The following is a 22,617-nucleotide window of genomic DNA, read 5'->3' as shown; positions in this document are numbered from 1 at the left end:
TGCGGTATTTTATGCTCACAACAACAAGTCGAGTAATGCTACTAAACCGATTGAGGTTAAGTATTATGTTGTGAAACACAAGGTCCAGGATCAAACTATAAGTCTCGAGCATATAAGGACAAAAGATATGCTTGCGGATCCGCTAACGAAAGGCTTACCACCCAGCGTGTTCAAGGAGCACGTAGCCGGCATGGGTTTAAGGGAAAGTCTTACCTATCCTGGATCATAAGAGGCCCAAAAGTAAAAGAATTTGTTTCAAAACAGAGAAGTGCATTGTGGCTGTCTGATTCTATCGGCAATAGAGCTGTGACGATGAAACATGCCCTATGAACTAATCCAATATGAAACGAATAAAGTGAAAGTATAAAGTTAAAAGAAAAGTTGAGATCAAGGGGGAGAATGTTAGGATGATCTCCACGTCACCGATTCCAACGGATCGGTAACAAGTCCTTGATCTCGTTCGCGCCCTGATCGGGGGCGTCCAACCCTCTTATGGTTGGTGGGCCCCTGTGACCTGCGCTATATAAAGAGGTGGGGGCCGGGGCACACGGTACGAGGTTGACCGCGCCGCCAGTCACCCCACCGATATTCCCCTACCGATCTAGGGCTAGCGCAGTGCTCACGGGAAGCACCACCACCGTCGCGCACAGCACGCCCACCCTCTCCGCCGCCGCCACCATGTCGGCACCCGAGAGCTCCTCCTCGAAGGGAGAAGGTACTCATCTCTCTCTCAGATCTACCAGTGTACCCAACAGCAATAGCATCTACCTGTATAGGATCTAGTGTAGTCGTTGGCTACTCTAACAGTACCAACCAGAAGAGCCTTGAAACAGAAGGCAAGCACTGTTGTAGCACTGCCGATTTGTTTTACCTTGTATTGTAATTTTCACCTCGTGTCGATCGTATATTCGTATAGCAGTGGAGCTGCAAGATGGAAAGACAAAATAGGCATGTGTACATTTGGAGGAGCCGCGCGCGTCGCAGTCACCTCCTCCGGAGCGGCACACATGGGCGCGGTGTGGCGGCAGGGGCTTCCGCGCCTTGCACGCGAGCGACGACGCACGTGGCATCCGGGACGCACGTAACAAGGCGGAGTCTCGATCTGCTTACCGCGCGCGCGTGCCCACCTGTGAACGGAGGAGAGCCTCCTGCACGTTCCGCCGCACGGAGATTTTTAACGCGAGCGCACGGCTGAATCCACCTGAATTTGGAGCTCCCTCTGTTCTGTTGCTCTTCCATCGGGACATACGCACCGCCGCTGGACGTTGACTAATCCACTTTTCTCTCCAAAAAATAGCGTACGCGAATTAATACTAGCTGTCTCCGCTCCACTCTTATCAGCTGGTGGAACGATTACCTCTTTTTCTGCCTCGGGTTTATTAATTGTGTCGCTCGTACCCATCTCCTTCCATGCATCTGCCTTCACTTTGTTTCTTTTCTTCAATTCAAAACAAATGATCATGCGACCTGACCTGTTCAGCTTAGATTATTTCCCTTTCGATCTCTACCTATATGCATGCTTCACCCGATCGACATGCACAGCTACATCGCACGTATGTGTTGGTCCTCACTACATGGGGACGTGACATGCATGCGTGCCGCAACACGAAACTTTGATCGAGTTGCTCGTCCCAAAGCGCCTCTTCTTTCGTTGTCTCCCTGTGTGAACGAATCATCAACCTTAATAAAAGGACGCGGCACCTCTTTTGGTTGGTTCCCTCGATTTCAATTCATTTGGGGTTGCGCGCGCCAATTATCAACCGATTTTCAAGGAGCCTGCAGTGGCTCAATCGATCGCTTGGTCTTCAACGCCTGGCCGTGACCATGGAGATTCTCTTTGTTTGTGACTAATCGATCCATCAGCACCTGACCAAGAGCGCTTTTTCAGTTCCATCCTTCATTTTAATTTCCGTCTAGCTCTAATCTTTATCCACAAAATAGTAGAAGTAGGATGTGTGTGGGAGTAAGTTATGTACGTATGTGTGATCATCTACTGTGTTTCAGAAGAAAAAAAACGTCAGGCCAGCCCTCCAGGTCGTTCTCTCTCTCTCTCTCCCTTCTTTTTTTTCCCTACTTCGAATTTGAACGACACTAGCTTGGCTATCTCTGCAGCAAATGTTAGCACGATGAACCACATCTGTCTCTTAACACTAGTAGCTGGTTAGACATTAATTTCTCCAAGTTTAAAAAAAAAAAAAGACACTACTTTCTCTAAAATGACCATACCCTAATTCCTCTCCGAAGGGGAAGTATACTAACAAACAATACAAGCCACGAAATTGTTAACGTACCAACTAAACTGGGGCCACCCAACTTAAATTTTGATCCAACACAAGCGTTAAAATTGATTTATACTTGCAGACAACACTACTGCTACAACTTACAGTCTGAATATTGTTACTATTATCATCGCAAGACCTGAATCATTATATTACATAATCACATCACCACACCGCCACAACTGCCGACATTGGGCAAGTGCTCGTCTCGCTATGCCCATACCAGAACATGCAACACCACCGCCACCGCTACAAATCAACAGCAGCAGCAGCCACTACCATCTCGCACTTCAACTTCCCTGGAGAGGTACATGGCAAAGCTAAAGATCAGGCATAGTACAGCAAAATAACAATCTTAATTTGGCCAGCAGCAAAAGTTGACAGCACAACTACTCTACTTCGGATCAAGAAATTATTGGTATATCAAGAAATAGATGGAATTGCTAACTGTCGCCCATGTGCACAGCAGAGTACCTGAAACGGTGTTACATAAACAGATCACCACCACCAAAGCCAGAATTAAGAAGCCAGATAGGCAGCGAGGGACACGGCCAGCCCTCGGCTCCTCTAGAAAGCTGCAGCTTCGCCATCTCCCACTTCCCTGGACAAGTAAATAGGAAACTCAACATTAGGATAATACAGCAAACCAACCATCTTAATCTGGCCAAGCAAATGCTGACAGCAAACCAACTTCCATACTGAATATTATTATTACAAGACCTGAATCAGTGTTCATCTTGCAGTTGCACTTCCCTAGACAGGCAGATGGCGAAGCTCAAGATGAGGATACTACAGCAAACAAACCAGCTTAATTTGGCCAACCAAATGCTGACAGCAAAAACAACTACTTCAACTCAAGAAATTGTATCAAAAATATATGGCAGCAGACTTTGAAAACAAACGCTACAGTTTCTTTCATACATCATTACTCATTGTATAGCACTAGGCCTAGTTGATAATCGACATTGACCACTCAAGCCATTTAGCACATGGAAAATATTGAAATTCAGTCAACATGGAATATGCATGAGCTGAAACAAATTAGCCAGCTACAAGTTTAATTCAACAGAAATGATGCAAAGGAAGTTGTTACCGACTGAATATTATAACAAGACCTTAAACAGTATTACATAATCACATCAGCACCTCCACTGCCGCCGGTGGCCTAGTGCTCGTCTCGCAATGCCGTTGCCGGAAAAAAAAATGCACCAGCCAGAACAAAAACGCGGCGACGGACATGGACTCCTCTAGAAAGCAGAGGCAACAGCTTTACCATCTCACACTTCCCTGGACAGGAAAATGGGAAAGCTCTCAACATCAGGATAATACAGCGAACTAACCATCTTAATTTGGCCAAGTAAAAATGCTGACAGCAATACAGCTACTTCAACTCAACAAATTATAATAGCTACCACAATGATGAACAAGATAGAACATGCTTAGATGAATATAGTACAAGTTTCAAGACACACGCAACAATTACTAGGGTAGGCCAAGCAATGTCAGTCTACGTAGCAAACTGAGGATGATCAACGTAGCATCTGAGCATGCACTACAGGTGCCCAACTCAATCTGAACTCAGTATTGAAATAACTATGCACCACTAATTTGTTGTTTTACATCAGACCAAAACTTCGTTACTGTGCATAAGTGTCCTGAAATTTCGTTTACAGGTGTATTTAATTTCAGAAACCAAAGCTGCAACCACGCCTCTAGCTGCTCAAGAAAATTTCGTTTTTTTTTTGTCAAATAGGAGAGAATAGGATTGGGGGCAGGGGTTTGGGCACATCATACCATCAGCCGCTGGAGACGGGCGACGGGCAAGGCGGGCGGTGCCGTCGCGACCTGCTGCCACGCCGGCGTGCAGCAACCGCCCTCGGACACACGCGCGACGCAGGCAGCGAGTTCGGCGGAGCGCCGCGCACCGTCCTAACGGTACACGCGCGCGCCGGCGAACAAGCAGCCGCGACGCCGTGGCTCCTGGCCGGCAGCGCATCTCGAATCGGCGAGGATGGGGCTCCGGCGTCGATCTGATGTGGAAGGCGAGGATGGAAGGAACTGGGGACGGAGACAGGAAGGGGAGGAGGAGGCGATGGTGTGGGAGACGAGGTAGCGGCGGAGGTGAAATTCAGGCGGCCGGCGCCGGAGGGGACAAGGCGGGATATTGGGCTGCTAGGGTTTGTGGTGGGGCAGCGATTGAGCGGTTCCACGGCGTGCAATAGAGAGAGGAGGATGATCTGGTGCCGATGCGGTGGTTGGCTCGCCGGAGCAGGACGGCGACGGAGGTGAGTGATGGTGAGTGGGAGGCGCAAATGGTGTGCCCAAATTTTTTCACGACGATGGTCTCTTTATTTCAGGGAAACGAGAATGTTGGACTAAACAATCAATTTCCGTCAGCGTGTCAAAATTTTGTTGGGATTGGCACCTGTTGTATGGGCTGTAGTACGTATGGATGTGCTAACTCAGTATGTGTACGTACATGCTGTTGTACAACCATATAGCACGTGACGAAAAAATTACACACATGTACATAGGTATATGCACGTCACTGCACTTGTCACGGTCGGGTTTCTTCCCAAATGATTTTTTTCAGATAAGTTCTGTCGAAATAATTTCGTTGAGGCACTACAATTTTGGAGATAACATGGATTATAGGGTAGGCGCGGACAACTTGAGGGAAGCAACTGGCCCAAGGATGATGGAGGACCTACCGCATGCATTGGTGTGATGTCCAAGTCACCCGCAAAAGGGTACAACCAAAAGCGACGAATAGAAGACACCTCGGAAACCACAAGCCAAATTGCTAGACTCTAGGAACTCGGTGAGAACACCGAAGACTATAAGACCATCCAAAGTTTAACATAGGGGAATATTCATATGCATACCAAAAACACAGAGGAGTGTCTTAAGAATGTCAAAAAGGGATTCGATTGCCGACACTACGGGGCAACGCCAGAGTGCTATCAACATAGCGAGAATATAACATATGACTTAGGCGTGTGGCACCGAAGTGTTGTCATCATGCATGATTGAAACACAACACGTTGTCAACGCCTCCCTCGAGCGCCAAGATAGCTATGCATGACACCAACACAAAATAGCTCCTCTAGGACCAAAGGCCAAGAACTAAAGAGACATAATAAGGCAAAGATATATGATGCCTTGAAGGCTCACATCATAAAAGCCGGGTATATATGATCGGGTCCGTGTGTCATCCCAAGAGCCATGTTAGTGGAAATACAAATACAACTAATGGATGAGATGACACATTAGTGGTGACACAACCAAAAGCACTTGATAACTAGAAGGTGTACACTTTTTAGCATAACTCCTAATGAGCTTTCCAACAAAGATGTCGCGGACATAACAACCCTAATGGCACATGGAATTGTAGGTGATAACCATCCCGAAGCATCAAATAACAACCCTAACAATGCATGAATACTAATGACATGAAATGATAGATAATAATTACTCCTAGAATAAAACAAAAGATGATGGTGATGACGATGGGCGGCAGATCGACACCTCCTTCACAGATTTACTAGACAATCCGTCAAAGAAGTTGCTTTGGACGTGGAATCGAAATCTCCCATCGTTTAACCGAACCAAATTTTGTAACAACTTGGCCCCTATTTAAAGCAAGTATTGGCCATGTGACCTATTTGCTACTATAAAATAATAAATTGAGATAAAATCATCACTTCGGGTGAAAATTTAATAAATTTTCTAGGTGGAGTGCTAATATGTGTATATAAGGTCAACTTAGAGGAAAAGTCCATCCACAACTTTGAAGTTTCTCATGCTTTAGAAATAGGAGTATCTCGCAATAAGTTTTTGGACTTATATTTGAAAAATCCCACTTTGAAGCAATATAACCAACTTGTTAAGAACATGGCATATTATATCACGAATAACATAGAAATTCACATAAAATTACCTATTTGTGGTGAAAAGCTAGAGTGTTTCCTTCACGAGGGTCGTATAATAGAGGGAAACATGAGATCACACTAATAAATCCTCGTAAACCCTAGATTTATGGAGTTGAGTCCTAATATGGGTATATACAGGAGATTGGTGTAGGGGCGGCGCGATGATGTGCCGAGTATTCAGACAAGAGTTCGGCAGTGGGCACACATTCGCATGCCGACAAGGACTCTGCGGGAGGATGGCAAGACGATAACCCTAGAGTGTGGTGCTCTCGCCGACACGTGAATGAGTTGGTGATTGATTCGTGACGGGGGTTGCCACCGACTAGGTTGCGGCAATGCGTGGAGCCCTGGATGGTGGATGACCCCATGGAGTACTAACCCAAAAATCATCTTGCTCGATGTAGTGCTAGCTCGTTGGACACAACTCATCCATTGCATGTGAACTCATTGGGCCACATATATGCGAAAACTACTACCTAGGATCAATTGGAGAGTTTAGTGGTGCTTCAATTTTGTTTTCTTTTGGAAAGAAACTTTTTTTTTGAACTGTTTGGAAAGAAACTTGATACTACACATAAGGGAGCTGCTCATCCAATCAGATCCCAAGAATCGCAATCCCGCGGATCACCCCAGAAAGCAGCATCTAAACCGTCCAACGCCTCTCCTAATCTCCATCCAACGGCCATCGCGAAAACACAGAATTAGCGCAGAGTCAAATCCTGCTCCCGATACCCGAAGCATCTCTCCTTAATTTCGGCCTAGCTAGTTCCTCGCAGACCACCGCCTCCTTGATTCCTCACCCAATCAATTCTCTCTCGCTCCCCATCTACCGCCCCGAGATTTCGATCCCAAATTGTGCGCCGCCGCCATCCCTCTGCTCACCATAGCTGCCGCCATGGCAGCTCACATCGCGGTTCTCCCCGTACAACCCCGGGCGACACAGGCTCCCGCCGCCTCCCGGCTCGATGCAGATCCATACGGCGACGGTCGAGGCTGAAGCCGGCGGTGGTGATGGAGGACCAACTCCACGGTCACTGCCATGCCCTAGAGACTACTTTGTGTACCGCCGCTGTTGCGATCGGGCGTGGACCGGCTGCGGCAACGACGATGCACAAACCGAGGAGCGAGGCGACCTGTACATGCCCGACCAGGAGGAGCTCGTCCACAACCACCACGGCGCCCACCAAAAGGTCCGTTTTCCCCCTCTACCACTGTGCTCTAGCCGCCGTTGACCAGGCTGCAAATTGGCCTGTCTATTAGGATTTTGCTGAGTCCGTTGCAGATTTCTTTTGGTTCAAACCGTGCCAAGTTATTAGGATTTCTTTCTTACCTGATCTACCTTCTCCGAGATTCTATTTTCAAGGAGATGCGAGTTAGTCTGACGATTGATAAGTTCTCCTGGCTAAGTGCGTTGCATATACTAGTCTGAAGATTGATTGACTTCTGAAAATAGTAGCGTTCTGAAAACTCTCCTTGGTTTACTTGGGGCAGTCAGCTCAACGCATTTTCACCTTTTCAGTACATTTGTTCCCCTGGCAGTAGTAAACATCTATTGACCTTGGTTTACTTGTCGGCTCGTTGCTTTGTATTTTGGTGAATTGTTGATTTCTAACTTAAGCGCATTTAGGGGAGGGTCATCATAATTACTGTACACAGTCATTCATGTAATGCAATCAGAGGTACAAAAGATTGCAGGTGTGTTTGGTTTGAGCCCAAGATTTTTCCCTATTAAATTGAAGAAATAGGTTGGAGAGGCTAGGAAAATTGATACCTTTTTCAAAAAAAATCAAAGTGAAAAAAAAGAAGTATTTCTCATCTGTTTGAGAGTATATGTTCATGTGACCCGCGCCATTCTTTACATGGATAACCCTTTGTGGGAGGCATCTTTTCCAACATGATCGGACATATATCTTTAGCATTTTTTTCTTGGATACTCTCAAAATATGGATCATTATAAAATAATTAGTTCCATTGACAAAATTATAATTATTTATAACTATCTCACTGCACTTGTGACATAAGTCCTACTTGTCTCTGTACATATTTTCTATCGGCGATGTCTGAGCATTAGCCCATCAGTTGTAATACAAGATTGTGACGAGATAAAGTGAAATGAGACAGTGTTAGAATATCAAGTATATTGTGATACAAATCTCTATATGTTCATGTGACCTGCGCCATCTTTACATGGATAACCCTTTGTTGGAGGCATATTTTCCAAGATGATTGGACATATATATTCAGAATTTTTTCTTGGATACTCTCAAAATATAGATCATTATAAAAATTAGTTCCATTGAAAAAATCATAATTATTTACAACTATCTCACAATTAAACTGACATAAACCTTCCTTGTATCCGTACATCTTTTGTATCAACAATGTCCTGAGGATTAGCCCGTCCATTGTGACAAGATAAAGTGAAATGGCACAGTGCTTGAATATCAAGTATATTGTGTTGCCTTTGTACTCCGTCCATTGTGCGCACTGAGGAATTTGTAAGTGAGATCACATAACATCGTTTTAGCTGCATGTGTACTAAGATTCATCATTAGAGAATCAGTTCAGAATTGTAGAATAATAATATAATATGGATCATGGATCATTACTTCTTAAGAATCCAAGCTGGAAAAAAGTGAATCTTTAATTAGCAAAATCGTCGACGTGAATGGATACAGATTGTTGCCCATCTCAAGTATCAAGACAGGACTTCAAACCAAAATTCAATTCCTGATAATTAGTTTTAATTTTTTGGCCTTGCCCTCAGGTCTATCACATGATTCCCTTGCATTGACAAAGGCCTTGAACGTAGGTGAGCAAGGGCGTGCAGCCGAGAGGCAAAACGGCGTCAGCGCTAAGTGGTAGGTGCGAACCTAAAAAATCATTGGTAAAATAGGAGTGAACCTAGATAACCAAAAATATTCTCAGGTTAACCACTCGGCCCATTGGGCTATTTTAACCTAACCAATGGATAAACGGGAACCAAGTCCCATCTTTAGCCTTGATCCACTGCCCCACATAGTTCGCTTGACGAATGAAGGCCTACTAGTCAGGCCAAACACTTTTCGAGACATGAGAATTCTTGGCCAATTATGTTCTAATGTACTTATGCCTGGTCCACTACTTCAATCTCAAACTAATAGTCTAGCGACGCGCTGCACTGGGCCAAGACAGAGGCCTTGGAGGAGATGAAGCTGCAATAGCATGGTGGGTACGGAGGATCACTGCCATGCCACAAACTGATGAATTTCAATTTTAACTTGGAGTACTTCTGATCTTTTATTTTCCTCCATTTCTTACCCTACTGAGAATCACCGATTTCCACACATATATTATACAGCACGATGCTACATAACCACTTCAAAGGTTCATTGTAGAGTCTGTAATAGATAATACAATCGAACATGACTGTTGTGTGTCTTGGTAGAACGCATATAAAAACATTTTGTACTTTGCATACTTATCTACGGGCCATCATGAATAACCAACCCAGTCTACTTGTCTAAATTTTCTGATCAACTCTCAAGCAGTAAAGCTGAAGGAACAAATGAGTCTTGCAAGATTGCACACCATTATTTTCCGACTTGCGTTTTCCTTGTTTCTGCATCATATTCAAGTGAATGCTCAAGATGTTCATTGGCAGATAAGTGACCAATGATAACCGCCCTCCCACCTAAGGATCTTGTTGGATCCCAACTCAGCAAACATGTGTAGCCTCACAATGAGTTCAGCCTCCACTCCAAGGCCACCTTCGGCGCTGAGTTCTAGACCAACACACTACATATCGACAACCGGACTATCAAGGTGTAGATTTGGGACACCACGGGACAAGAAAGTTGCAGTACTAACAAAGTATTAACCAAAAAACACCATGCTGTGTCCTCTCTATGTTCTTGATCGTTTACTTGGGGAGTCATTCACATTACTGATGTATTAGCTGTAGTAACTATCTGCTCCTCTGTTTTTTAACTCATGGACAAAGCATTTTGTGTGGAATGTACATAAGCTTGTAGTTTCCACTATATTGTGTGCATGGTTCTGCCATTGCTGAGCGCAGCAGTGATAGAATTATCATTGTTTGTGAGGAAATCATGAGCTTCTTGTTTGTTCTGTGCAATAACGATGATATTGTTATATTGCCCACTTTAAAGGTTAATTCTTGTTCGGTGTTCTCATTTCTCTAAGCAGGCTTCTTCATCACCAGTTAAATATGTTTTAGATGTTTTCTCTGTTCATCTTGGGTAGCTACCTGACCCAAAATATGTCCATACGAATGCCAAGAATATATATTCTGTCAATCTAAATGTAGACTAATGAGTTGCATTACAACAACTTGCCTTAGATTTTGACACGATCAGAGGTTTCAGTTCCCTATTAACATCTTCAGTTAGGAACAATATTAGAATCTGCCAAAAAACTTTGACCAACTTCTCAACATCTTGCACAGTACTTGTGGAATTATATGAGATTTTGACACGATCAGAGGTTTCAGTTACCTATTACTACCTCCTTTTTAAGGAATAAGGCATCCTCGTTTTATGTGTTTTTTGTTTGACCATAAATTACTTCAAATATATATAAAATGTTCGTATGAAATTAGCATCATTAGAAAGTGATTTTCAATACGAATCCAACGGTGCTAATTATATATAATGTAACCAAGATATTGTTGCTCAACTTTTATGGTCAAAGTTTGTCTTGGAATACGTGTGCGTCTTATTCCTTGAAACGGAGGTAGTATCATATAATTGCACATTTTCAGTTAGGAACAATATTAGAATCTGCCAAAAAAAAACTTTGACCAACTTCTCAACAATAAAGTGAGAAAATAAGTAGACATCAACATCTTGCATAATACTCTCTGTTTTTGTGTGGAAGTCATTTTTTTTTGTAGAATTCTATGTTCTCTACAGATTAGCTAGTGGAGCTACTTGTGTCCTGCAATCGTTTATGTATTTGTGCATGTAAGGGGAATGGTGTCTCCTATAGTATATTCAAGAGGCATCATCCTATACACATGCATGTTTCTTCAGTTGCTTATCTAGGTGCTTCTTGATATGTCAATATTATTAAAATCAATCATTCCTATGCCAGGTTTGCATGGAAGAGTTAAGAGGATGATTTGAGCACATAGAGCCTCCCCGCTGCATGGACCAACAAGCAAGATGTGTGTGGAGCACCCCTGCTCCAGCCTAGCTGATGACACAAGACTGCTGCTACTCCCTGTCTTCATTGAGGCTGAAGACGGCGCTGGTGATGGAGGACCAACTCCACGGTCTCCACCATGCCCTAGAGGCTCGCCTGTGTACCGCCGCCGCCGTCGGAGCATGGAGCGGCTGCAACAACGACGACACACAAGACGAGGAGGGGGCGACCTGTACATGCCCGACCAGGCGGAGCTCCTCCACAACCACCACGGCGCCCACCAAAAGGTCCATTTCCCCCCTCTACCGCTGTGCTCTAGCCACCGTTGATCAGGCTGCAAATTGGCCTGTCTATTTGGATTTTGCTGAGTCCGTTGCAGATTTGTTTTGGTTTAAACCGTGCCAAGTTATTAGGATTTCTTTTTTCTTTCTGTACCTGATCTACCTCCTCCCAGCTTCTATTTTCAACAACAGTACTTGAAGCTGCGGGTTAGTCTGGCGAATGATAAGTTCTCCTGGTTAAGTGTGTTGCATATACTAGTCTGAAGATTGATTGACTTCTGAAAATAGTAGCGTTCTGAAAACTCTCCTTGGTTTACTTGGGCAGTCAGCTCAATGCATTTTCACCTTTTCAGCACTTTTGTTCCCCTATCAGTAGTAAACATCTATTGACCTTGGTTTACTTGTCGGCTCGTTGCTTTGTATTTTGGTGAATTCTTGATTTCTTACTTAACTGCATTTGGGGAAGGGTCATACTGTACACAGTCATTTGTGTAATGCAAGCAGAGGTACAAAGATTGAGGGTGTGTTTGAATTGAGCCCAAGATTTTTTCCTATTAAATTGAAGAAATAGGTTGGAGAGGCTAGGAAAATTGATTCCTTTTTCGAAAAAATCAAAGTGAAAAAAAGAAGTATTTCTCATCTGTTTGAGAGTATATGTTCATGTGACCCGCGCCATCTTTGCATGGATAACCCTTTGTGGGAGGCATGCTTTTCCAAGATGATCGGACATATATCTTTAGCATTTTTTCTTGGATACTGTCAAAATATGGATCATTATAAAATAATTAGTTCTACTGACAAAATTATAATTATTTATAACTATCTCACAACTGCACTGACATAAGTCCTACTTATCTCTGTACATCTTTTCTATCAACGATGTCCTGAGGATTAGCCCATCAGTTGCAATACAAGATTGTGACGAGATAAAGTGAAATGAGATAGTGTTAGAATATCAAGTATATTGTGATACAAATCTCTGTAGGTTGTAGGCTGTGTTGCCTATGTACTCTGTCCATTGTACACACTGATGAATTTGTAAGTGAGCTCGCATTACATGATTTCCGTTGCATGTGTGTGGGAGTAAGTTATGTACGTATGTGTGATCATCTACTGTGTTTCAGAAGAAAAAAAACGTCAGGCCAGCCCTCCAGGTCGTTCTCTCTCTCTCTCCCTTCTTTTTTTTCCCTACTTCGAATTTGAACGACACTAGCTTGGCTATCTCTGCAGCAAATGTTAGCACGATGAACCACATCTGTCTCTTAACACTAGTAGCTGGTTAGACATTAATTTCTCCAAGTTTTAAAAAAAAAAAGACACTACTTTCTCTAAAATGACCATACCCTAATTCCTCTCCGAAGGGGAAGTATACTAACAAACAATACAAGCCACGAAATTGTTAACGTACCAACTAAACTGGGGCCACCCAACTTAAATTTTGATCCAACACAAGCGTTAAAATTGATTTATACTTGCAGACAACACTACTGCTACAACTTACAGTCTGAATATTGTTACTATTATCATCGCAAGACCTGAATCATTATATTACATAATCACATCACCACACCGCCACAACTGCCGACATTGGGCAAGTGCTCGTCTCGCTATGCCCATACCAGAACATGCAACACCACCGCCACCGCTACAAATCAACAGCAGCAGCAGCCACTACCATCTCGCACTTCAACTTCCCTGGAGAGGTACATGGCAAAGCTAAAGATCAGGCATAGTACAGCAAAATAACAATCTTAATTTGGCCAGCAGCAAAAGTTGACAGCACAACTACTCTACTTCGGATCAAGAAATTATTGGTATATCAAGAAATAGATGGAATTGCTAACTGTCGCCCATGTGCACAGCAGAGTACCTGAAACGGTGTTACATAAACAGATCACCACCACCAAAGCCAGAATTAAGAAGCCAGATAGGCAGCGAGGGACACGGCCAGCCCTCGGCTCCTCTAGAAAGCTGCAGCTTCGCCATCTCCCACTTCCCTGGACAAGTAAATAGGAAACTCAACATTAGGATAATACAGCAAACCAACCATCTTAATCTGGCCAAGCAAATGCTGACAGCAAACCAACTTCCATACTGAATATTATTATTACAAGACCTGAATCAGTGTTCATCTTGCAGTTGCACTTCCCTAGACAGGCAGATGGCGAAGCTCAAGATGAGGATACTACAGCAAACAAACCAGCTTAATTTGGCCAACCAAATGCTGACAGCAAAAACAACTACTTCAACTCAAGAAATTGTATCAAAAATATATGGCAGCAGACTTTGAAAACAAACGCTACAGTTTCTTTCATACATCATTACTCATTGTATAGCACTAGGCCTAGTTGATAATCGACATTGACCACTCAAGCCATTTAGCACATGGAAAATATTGAAATTCAGTCAACATGGAATATGCATGAGCTGAAACAAATTAGCCAGCTACAAGTTTAATTCAACAGAAATGATGCAAAGGAAGTTGTTACCGACTGAATATTATAACAAGACCTTAAACAGTATTACATAATCACATCAGCACCTCCACTGCCGCCGGTGGCTAGTGCTCGTCTACGCAATGCCGTTGCCGGAAAAAAAATGCACCAGCCAGAACAAAAACGCGGCGACGGACATGGACTCCTCTAGAAAGCAGAGGCAACAGCTTTACCATCTCACACTTCCCTGGACAGGAAAATGGGAAAGCTCTCAACATCAGGATAATACAGCGAACTAACCATCTTAATTTGGCCAAGTAAAAATGCTGACAGCAATACAGCTACTTCAACTCAACAAATTATAATAGCTACCACAATGATGAACAAGATAGAACATGCTTAGATGAATATAGTACAAGTTTCAAGACACACGCAACAATTACTAGGGTAGGCCAAGCAATGTCAGTCTACGTAGCAAACTGAGGATGATCAACGTAGCATCTGAGCATGCACTACAGGTGCCCAACTCAATCTGAACTCAGTATTGAAATAACTATGCACCACTAATTTGTTGTTTTACATCAGACCAAAACTTCGTTACTGTGCATAAGTGTCCTGAAATTTCGTTTACAGGTGTATTTAATTTCAGAAACCAAAGCTGCAACCACGCCTCTAGCTGCTCAAGAAAATTTCGTTTTTTTTTTTTGTCAAATAGGAGAGAATAGGATTGGGGGCAGGGGTTTGGGCACATCATACCATCAGCCGCTGGAGACGGGCGACGGGCAAGGCGGGCGGTGCCGTCGCGACCTGCTGCCACGCCGGCGTGCAGCAACCGCCCTCGGACACACGCGCGACGCAGGCAGCGAGTTCGGCGGAGCGCCGCGCACCGTCCTAACGGTACACGCGCGCGCCGGCGAACAAGCAGCCGCGACGCCGTGGCTCCTGGCCGGCAGCGCATCTCGAATCGGCGAGGATGGGGCTCCGGCGTCGATCTGATGTGGAAGGCGAGGATGGAAGGAACTGGGGACGGAGACAGGAAGGGGAGGAGGAGGCGATGGTGTGGGAGACGAGGTAGCGGCGGAGGTGAAATTCAGGCGGCCGGCGCCGGAGGGGACAAGGCGGGATATTGGGCTGCTAGGGTTTGTGGTGGGGCAGCGATTGAGCGGTTCCACGGCGTGCAATAGAGAGAGGAGGATGATCTGGTGCCGATGCGGTGGTTGGCTCGCCGGAGCAGGACGGCGACGGAGGTGAGTGATGGTGAGTGGGAGGCGCAAATGGTGTGCCCAAATTTTTTCACGACGATGGTCTCTTTATTTCAGGGAAACGAGAATGTTGGACTAAACAATCAATTTCCGTCAGCGTGTCAAAATTTTGTTGGGATTGGCACCTGTTGTATGGGCTGTAGTACGTATGGATGTGCTAACTCAGTATGTGTACGTACATGCTGTTGTACAACCATATAGCACGTGACGAAAAAATTACACACATGTACATAGGTATATGCACGTCACTGCACTTGTCACGGTCGGGTTTCTTCCCAAATGATTTTTTTCAGATAAGTTCTGTCGAAATAATTTCGTTGAGGCACTACAATTTTGGAGATAACATGGATTATAGGGTAGGCGCGGACAACTTGAGGGAAGCAACCTGGCCCAAGGATGATGGAGGACCTACCGCATGCATTGGTGTGATGTCCAAGTCACCCGCAAAAAGGGTACAACCAAAAGCGACGAACCGAGAAGACACCTCGGAAACCACAAGCCAAATTGCTAGACTCTAGGAACTCAGCTGAGAACACCGAAGACTATAAGACCATCCAAAAGTTTAACATAGGGGAATATTCATATGCATACCAAAAACACGAGAGGAGTGTCTTAAGAATGTCAAAAAGGGATTCGATTGCCGACACTACGGGGCAACGCCGAGTGCTATCAACATAGCCAGAATATAACATATGACTTAGACGTGTGGCACCGAAGTGTTGTCATCATGCATGATTGAAACACAACACGTTGTCAACGCCTCCCTCGAGCGCCAAGATAGCTATGCATGACACCAACACAAAATAGCTCCTCTAGGACCAAAGGCCAAGAACTAAAGAGACATAATAAGGCAAAGATATATGATGCCTTGAAGGCTCACATCATAAAAGCCGGGTATATATGATCGGGTCCGTGTGTCATCCCAAGAGCCATGTTAGTGGAAATACAAATACAACTAATGGATGAGATGACACATTAGTGGTGACACAACCAAAAGCACTTGATAACTAGAAGGTGTACACTTTTTAGCATAACTCCTAATGAGCTTTCCAACAAAGATGTCGCGGACATAACAACCCTAATGGCACATGGAATTGTAGGTGATAACCATCCCGAAGCATCAAATAACAACCCTAACAATGCATGAATACTAATGACATGAAATGATAGATAATAATTACTCCTAGAATAAAACAAAAGATGATGGTGATGACGATGGGCGGCAGATCTGACACCTCCTTCACAGATTTACTAGACAATCCGTCAAAGAAGTTCTTTGGACGTGGAATCGAAATCTCCCATCGTTTAACCGAACCAAATTTTGTAACAACTTGGCCCCTATTTAAAGCAAGTATTGGCCATGTGACCTATTTGCTACTATAAAATAATAAATTGAGATAAAATCATCACTTCGGGTGAAAATTTAATAAATTTTCTAGGTGGAGTGCTAATATGTGTATATAAGGTCAACTTAGAGGAAAAGTCCATCCACAACTTTGAAGTTTCTCATGCTTTAGAAATAGGAGTATCTGCAATAAGTTTTGGACTTATATTTGAAAAATCCCACTTTGAAGCAATATAACCAACTTGTTAAGAACATGGCATATTATATCACGAATAACATAGAAATTCACATAAAATTACCTATTTGTGGTGAAAAGCTAGAGTGTTTCCTTCACGAGGGTCGTATAATAGAGGGAAACATGAGATCACACTAATAAATCCTCGTAAACCCTAGATTTATGGAGTTGAGTCCTAATATGGGTATATACAGGAGATTGGTGTAGGGGCGGCGCGATGATGTGCCGAGTATTCAGACAAGAGTTCGGCAGTGGGCACACATTCGCATGCCGACAAGGACTCTGCGGGAGGATGGCAAGACGATAACCCTAGAGTGTGGTGCTCTCGCCGACACGTGAATGAGTTGGTGATTGATTCGTGACGGGGGTTGCCACCGACTAGGTTGCGGCAATGCGTGGAGCCCTGGATGGTGGATGACCCCATGGAGTACTAACCCAAAAATCATCTTGCTCGATGTAGTGCTAGCTCGTTGGACACAACTCATCCATTGCATGTGAACTCATTGGGCCACATATATGCGAAAACTACTACCTAGGATCAATTGGAGAGTTTAGTGGTGCTTCAATTTTGTTTTCTTTTGGAAAGAAACTTTTTTTTTGAACTGTTTGGAAAGAAACTTGATACTACACATAAGGGAGCTGCTCATCCAATCAGATCCCAAGAATCGCAATCCCGCGGATCACCCCAGAAAGCAGCATCTAAACCGTCCAACGCCTCTCCTAATCTCCATCCAACGGCCATCGCGAAAACACAGAATTAGCGCAGAGTCAAATCCTGCTCCCGATACCCGAAGCATCTCTCCTTAATTTCGGCCTAGCTAGTTCCTCGCAGCAGCCACCGCCTCCTTGATTCCTCACCCAATCAATTCTCTCTCGCTCCCCATCTACCGCCCCGAGATTTCGATCCCAAATTGTGCGCCGCCGCCATCCCTCTGCTCACCATAGCTGCCGCCATGGCAGCTCACATCGCGGTTCTCCCCGTACAACCCCGGGCGACCTGGGCTCCCGCCGCCTCCCGGCTCGATGCAGATCCATACGGCGACGGTCGAGGCTGAAGCCGGCGGTGGTGATGGAGGACCAACTCCACGGTCACTGCCATGCCCTAGAGACTCGCCTGTGTACCGCCGCTGTTGCAGTCAGAGCGTGGACCGGCTGCAGCAACGACGATGCACAAACCGAGGAGCGAGGCGACCTGTACATGCCCGACCAGGAGGAGCTCGTCCACAACCACCACGGCGCCCACCAAAAGGTCCGTTTTCCCCCTCTACCACTGTGCTCTAGCCGCCGTTGACCAGGCTGCAAATTGGCCTGTCTATTAGGATTTTGCTGAGTCCGTTGCAGATTTCTTTTGGTTCAAACCGTGCCAAGTTATTAGGATTTCTTTCTTACCTGATCTACCTTCTCCGAGATTCTATTTTCAAGGAGATGCGAGTTAGTGTGACGATTGATAAGTTCTCCTGGCTAAGTGCGTTGCATATACTAGTGCGAAGATTGATTGACTTCGAAAATAGTAGCGTTAAAAACTCTCCTTGGTTTACTTGGGGCAGTCAGCTCAACGCATTTTCACCTTTTCAGTACATTTGTTCCCCTGGCAGTAGTAAACATCTATTGACCTTGGTTTACTTGTCGGCTCGTTGCTTTGTATTTTGGTGAATTGTTGATTTCTAACTTAACTGCATTTAGGGGAGGGTCATCATAATTACTGTACACAGTCATTCATGTAATGCAATCAGAGGTACAAAAGATTGCAGGTGTGTTTGGTTTGAGCCCAAGATTTTTCCCTATTAAATTGAAGAAATAGGTTGGAGAGGCTAGGAAAATTGATACCTTTTTCAAAAAAAATCAAAGTGAAAAAAAAGAAGTATTTCTCATCTGTTTGAGAGTATATGTTCATGTGACCCGCGCCATTCTTTACATGGATAACCCTTTGTGGGAGGCATCTTTTCCAACATGATCGGACATATATCTTTAGCAATTTTTTCTTGGATACTCTCAAAATATGGATCATTATAAAATAATTAGTTCCATTGACAAAATTATAATTATTTATAACTATCTCACAACTGCACTGACATAAGTCCTACTTGTCTCTGTACATATTTTCTATCGGCGATGTCCTGAGCATTAGCCCATCAGTTGTAATACAAGATTGTGACGAGATAAAGTGAAATGAGACAGTGTTAGAATATCAAGTATATTGTGATACAAATCTCTATATGTTCATGTGACCTGCGCCATCTTTACATGGATAACCCTTTGTTGGAGGCATATTTTCCAAGATGATTGGACATATATATTCAGAATTTTTCTTGGATACTCTCAAAATATAGATCATTATAAAAATTAGTTCCATTGAAAAAATCATAATTATTTACAACTATCTCACAATTAAACTGACATAAACCTTCCTTGTATCCGTACATCTTTTGTATCAACAATGTCCCGAGGATTAGCCCGTCCATTGTGACAAGATAAAGTGAAATGGCACAGTGCTTGAATATCAAGTATATTGTGTTGCCTTTGTACTCCGTCCATTGTGCGCACTGAGGAATTTGTAAGTGAGATCACATAACATCGTTTTAGCTGCATGTGTACTAAGATTCATCATTAGAGAATCAGTTCAGAATTGTAGAATAATAATATAATATGGATCATGGATCATTACTTCTTAAGAATCCAACTGGAAAAAAGTGAATCTTTAATTAGCAAAATCGTCGACGTGAATGGATACCAGATTGTTGCCCATCTCAAGTATCAAGACAGGACTTCAAACCAAAATTCAATTCCTGATAATTAGTTTTAATTTTTTGGCCTTGCCCTCAGGTCTATCACATGATTCCCTTGCATTGACAAAGGCCTTGAACGTAGGTGAGCAAGGGCGTGCAGCCGAGAGGCAAAACGGCGTCAGCGCTAAGTGGTAGGTGCGAACCTAAAAAATCATTGGTAAAATAGGAGTGAACCTAGATAACCAAAAATATTCTCAGGTTAACCACTCGGCCCATTGGGCTATTTTAACCTAACCAATGGATAAACGGGAACCAAGTCCCATCTTTAGCCTTGATCCACTGCCCCACATAGTTCGCTGACGAATGAAGGCCTACTAGTCAGGCCAAACACTTTTCGAGACATGAGAATTCTTGGCCAATTATGTTCTAATGTACTTATGCCTGGTCCACTACTTCAATCTCAAACTAATAGTCTAGCGACGCGCTGCACTGGGCCAAGACAGAGGCCTTGGAGGAGATGAAGCTGCAATAGCATGGTGGAGTACGGAGGATCACTGCCATGCCACAAACGATGAATTTCAATTTTAACTTGGAGTACTTCGATCTTTTATTTTCCTCCATTTCTTACCCTACGAGAATCACCGATTTCCACACATATATTATACAGCACGATGCTACATAACCACTTCAAAGGTTCATTGTAGAGTCTGTAATAGATAATACAATCGAACATGACTGTTGTGTACTGGTAGAACGCATATAAAAACATTTTGTACTTTGCATACTTATCTCTGGGCCATCATGAATAACCAACCCAGTCTACTTGTCTAAATTTTCTGATCAACTCTCAAGCAGTAAAGCTGAAGGAACAAATGAGTCTTGCAAGATTGCACACCATTATTTTCCGACTTGCGTTTTCCTTGTTTACGCATCATATTCAAGTGAATGCTCAAGATGTTCATTGGCAGATAAGTGACCAATGATAACCGCCCTCCCACCTAAGGATCTTGTTGGATCCCAACTCAGCAAACATGTGTAGCCTCACAATGAGTTCAGCCTCCACTCCAAGGCCACCTTCGGCGCTGAGTTCTAGACCAACACACTACATATCGACAACCGGACTATCAAGGTGTAGATTTGGGACACCACGGGACAAGAAAGTTGCAGTACTAACAAAGTATTAACCAAAAAACACCATGCTGTGTCCTCTCTATGTTCTTGATCGTTTACTTGGGGAGTCATTCACATTACTGATGTATTAGCTGTAGTAACTATCTGCTCCTCTGTTTTTTAACTCATGGACAAAGCATTTTGTGTGGAATGTACATAAGCTTGTAGTTTCCACTATATTGTGTGCATGGTTCTGCCATTGCTGAGCGCAGCAGTGATAGAATTATCATTGTTTGTGAGGAAATCATGAGCTTCTTGTTTGTTCTGTGCAATAACGATGATATTGTTATATTGCCCACTTTAAAGGTTAATTCTTGTTCGGTGTTCTCATTTCTCTAAGCAGGCTTCTTCATCACCAGTTAAATATGTTTTAGATGTTTTCTCTGTTCATCTTGGGTAGCTACCTGACCCAAAATATGTCCATACGAATGCCAAGAATATATATTCTGTCAATCTAAATGTAGACTAATGAGTTGCATTACAACAACTTGCCTTAGATTTTGACACGATCAGAGGTTTCAGTTCCCTATTAACATCTTCAGTTAGGAACAATATTAGAATCTGCCAAAAAACTTTGACCAACTTCTCAACATCTTGCACAGTACTTGTGGAATTATATGAGATTTTGACACGATCAGAGGTTTTGAGTTACCTATTACTACCTCCTTTTTAAGGAATAAGGCATCCTCGTTTTATGTGTTTTTTGTTTGACCATAAATTACTTCAAATATATATAAAATGTTCGTATGAAATTAGCATCATTAGAAAGTGATTTTCAATACGAATCCAACGGTGCTAATTATATATAATGTAACCAAGATATTGTTGCTCAACTTTTATGGTCAAAGTTTGTCTTGGAATACGTGTGCGTCTTATTCCTTGAAACGGAGGTAGTATCATATAATTGCACATTTTCAGTTAGGAACAATATTAGAATCTGCCAAAAAAAAACTTTGACCAACTTCTCAACAATAAAGTGAGAAAATAAGTAGACATCAACATCTTGCATAATACTCTCTGTTTTTGTGTGGAAGTCATTTTTTTTTGTAGAATTCTATGTTCTCTACAGATTAGCTAGTGGAGCTACTTGTGTCCTGCAATCGTTTATGTATTTGTGCATGTAAGGGGAATGGTGTCTCCTATAGTATATTCAAGAGGCATCATCCTATACACATGCATGTTTCTTCAGTTGCTTATCTAGGTGCTTCTTGATATGTCAATATTATTAAAATCAATCATTCCTATGCCAGGTTTGCATGGAAGAGTTAAGAGGATGATTTGAGCACATAGAGCCTCCCCGCTGCATGGACCAACAAGCAAGATGTGTGTGGAGCACCCCTGCTCCAGCCTAGCTTTTTTTTTTGAGATCAAGCTCCAGCCTAGCTGATGACACAAGACTGCTGCTACTCCCTGTCTTCATTGAGGCTGAAGACGGCGCTGGTGATGGAGGACCAACTCCACGGTCTCCACCATGCCCTAGAGGCTCGCCTGTGTACCGCCGCCGCCGTCGGAGCATGGAGCGGCTGCAACAACGACGACACACAAGACGAGGAGGGGGCGACCTGTACATGCCCGACCAGGCGGAGCTCCTCCACAACCACCACGGCGCCCACCAAAAGGTCCATTTCCCCCCTCTACCGCTGTGCTCTAGCCACCGTTGATCAGGCTGCAAATTGGCCTGTCTATTTGGATTTTGCTGAGTCCGTTGCAGATTTGTTTTGGTTTAAACCGTGCCAAGTTATTAGGATTTCTTTTTTCTTTCTGTACCTGATCTACCTCCTCCCAGCTTCTATTTTCAACAACAGTA

At 43.6% G+C, this 22,617-nt stretch overlaps 3 long non-coding RNA genes across 3 annotated transcripts; 1 reads left to right on the top strand and 2 right to left on the bottom strand.

The window, feature by feature from the left end:
* Positions 1 to 2,300: 2,300 nt before the first annotated feature.
* On the bottom strand, positions 2,301 to 4,674 carry LOC127311947 (uncharacterized). Its single transcript, XR_011749682.1, has 4 exons — positions 4,074 to 4,674; positions 3,000 to 3,566; positions 2,754 to 2,880; positions 2,301 to 2,578 (listed from the first exon to the last, which is right to left on the bottom strand). It is a non-coding gene; the product is annotated as an uncharacterized lncRNA (long non-coding RNA).
* Positions 4,675 to 7,328: 2,654 nt separating this feature from the next.
* On the top strand, positions 7,329 to 22,137 carry LOC139834163 (uncharacterized). Its single transcript, XR_011749598.1, has 3 exons — positions 7,329 to 7,401; positions 11,306 to 11,643; positions 22,061 to 22,137. It is a non-coding gene; the product is annotated as an uncharacterized lncRNA (long non-coding RNA).
* LOC139830003 (uncharacterized) lies at positions 13,055 to 14,192 on the bottom strand. The gene is made up of 3 exons (XR_007858044.2): positions 13,754 to 14,192; positions 13,508 to 13,634; positions 13,055 to 13,332 (listed from the first exon to the last, which is right to left on the bottom strand). It is a non-coding gene; the product is annotated as an uncharacterized lncRNA (long non-coding RNA).
* Positions 22,138 to 22,617: the final 480 nt, after the last annotated feature.

This window comes from Lolium perenne, chromosome 7 (assembly GCF_019359855.2).
Source record: "Lolium perenne isolate Kyuss_39 chromosome 7, Kyuss_2.0, whole genome shotgun sequence".
Classification (NCBI taxonomy): Eukaryota; Viridiplantae; Streptophyta; class Magnoliopsida; order Poales; family Poaceae; genus Lolium; species Lolium perenne.
The sequence above is the reverse complement of the archived record's forward strand: the minus strand, read 5'-3'. Positions and strand labels throughout refer to the sequence as shown.